Source organism: Schistocerca gregaria, unplaced genomic scaffold, assembly GCF_023897955.1.
Source record: "Schistocerca gregaria isolate iqSchGreg1 unplaced genomic scaffold, iqSchGreg1.2 ptg000636l, whole genome shotgun sequence".
In the NCBI taxonomy this organism is placed as follows: domain Eukaryota; kingdom Metazoa; phylum Arthropoda; class Insecta; order Orthoptera; family Acrididae; genus Schistocerca; species Schistocerca gregaria.
The window spans coordinates 172,501-175,000 of record NW_026062022.1 but is presented as its reverse complement, the minus strand read 5'-3'; positions in this window follow the sequence as shown (position 1 = coordinate 175,000).

The window sequence follows — 2,500 nt, the reverse complement described above, 5'->3', positions numbered from 1 at the left end:
CCTAACCCACGTTGGCCCTTAACCTAACCCACGTTGGCCCTTAACCTAACCCACGTTGGCCCTTAACCTAACCCACGTTGGCCCTTAACCTAACCCACGTTGGCCCTTAACCTAACCCACGTTGGCCCTTAACCTAACCCACGTTGGCCCCTAACCTAACCCACGTTGGCCCCTAACCTAACCCACGTTGGCCCCTAACCTAACCCACGTTGGCCCCTAACCTAACCCACGTTGGCCTCTAACCTAACCCACGTTGGCCCCTAACCTAACCCACGTTGGCCCCTAACCTAACCCACGTTGGCCCCTAACCTAACCCACGTTGGCCCCTAACCTAACCCACGTTGGCCCCTAACCTAACCCACGTTGGCCCCTAACCTAACCCACGTTGGCCCCTAACCTAACCCACGTTGGCCCCTAACCTAACCCACGTTGGCCCCTAACCTAACCCACGTTGGCCCCTAACCTAACCCACGTTGGCCCCTAACCTAACCCACGTTGGCCCCTAACCTAACCCACGCTGCACCTTAACCTAAGTTACGCTGCACCTTAACCTAAGTTACGCTGCACCTTAACCTAAGTTACGCTGCACCTTAACCTAAGTTACGCTGCACCTTAACCTAAGTTACGCTGCACCTTAACCTAAGTTACGCTGCACCTTAACCTAAGTTACGCTGCACCTTAACCTAACTTACACTGCACCTTAACCTAACTTACACTGCACCTTAACCTAAGTTACACTGCACCTTAACCTAACTTACACTGCACCTTAACCTAACTTACACTGCACCTTAACCTAAGTTACACTGCACCTTAACCTAAGTTACACTGCACCTTAACCTAAGTTACACTGCACCTTAACCTAAGTTACACTGCACCTTAACCTAAGTTACACTGCACCTTAACCTAAGTTACACTGCACCTTAACCTAAGTTACACTGCACCTTAACCTAACTTACACTGCACCTTAACCTAACTTACACTGCACCTTAACCTAACTTACACTGCACCTTAACCTAACTTACACTGCACCTTAACCTAACTTACACTGCACCTTAACCTAACTTACACTGCACCTTAACCTAACTTACACTGCACCTTAACCTAACTTACACTGCACCTTAACCTAACTTACACTGCACCTTAACCTAACTTACACTGCACCTTAACCTAACTTACACTGCACCTTAACCTAACTTACACTGCACCTTAACCTAACTTACACTGCACCTTAACCTAACTTACACTGCACCTTAACTGTCACATGTAACGTCACAGGAATGTAGCTTTGCCTAACAGCAACCCTCTGAACATAGTTCACTGCTTGGATCCTCTGGTGTCATGTGTATTTCTTGATGCCATGGTGCGTACCCTCACATAAAGGTCTTTCGAGTGTTGCGTACTTTCTACACAGTCCCGCTAACCACTGGAAGGGTGTACCGCTACAGAACGAATATCGCCCTCCCCTCCTGCCCTTCCAAGCTGGTCGGTCAGGCGTTTGTTTGTGAAATGAGCCTTGCAGCTGTTCAGTTGCATTCGGTTGTCGATGCAGTCAGTGTACGTTGTGGTACGGCCTGTGTGGACTGTCCGCTGATGTACGCGTAACCCACACTGATCATCCGTCGTTACGTACTGAGTGACATAATGTGGCACATGCTTGACCGTACACCGGCTGCGCCCTACAATGGCGAATCATAAGGGCCATATGTTGTGCACGATGCTACTTGTCTCGTCTCCCCATTACAGCGAGATTGCACTGTTGTACGCCGTACAGACATGTGGTAAGTAGGTACGGACGAAAGTATTGCATGTTGGCCCCCCCCCCCCCCTCCTCCCTCTGCCGGGAATCAGCGTGAGCCGTCTGTTGATGTAGCGACGAGGGTTTTCCTATTTAATCGTATTGCCCCACACAACATGATAGCACGGTGGACCGCGTTCCACATCTGCGACATGCTACAGAGGCCGGTTGACAGTCGACCGCGCAAGGGACATTGCACACGTGCGCGGACCATCTTCCACGTGTTCTCTCGTGTACATGCCGCAGTGTGTATGTGGGCTGATGTAGCGTGTCGTGACACATAACATGCAGGCATGCCAGAATCGTAGATTTCGCAAATGTAGATTGACGTATACGTTTGCTGCCAAAGATCCGCAAATGAACTGGAAATCAGTTGTTGAGCGGTTGTTCGCGCTGCAGGTGCATCGGTGATAGCGACGATCGGTACATCTGTGAACCGGTTGTTTCGGCGGTACCCGCCATGCCCCCGAACCTGAGTTGGCCATGTGGGTATGAAGCGATACGAGGCTGTGGCTTGGCGGGACAGTCCCCGGCCGGTGAGGGGGGGCCGCCCGGCGTGCTGGCCGCGCGCTGCGTGAGCGCACGCACTACAGCCGGCTGGTGGGGGGCGCCCAGTGGCAGGAGCGCCGGCCGACGGGCCCGGCTGGCGTCCCAGCTATGCGCCGGCGCACCCTGCGCGCGGCGCCAGGCGGCCAAAGTGGGTTC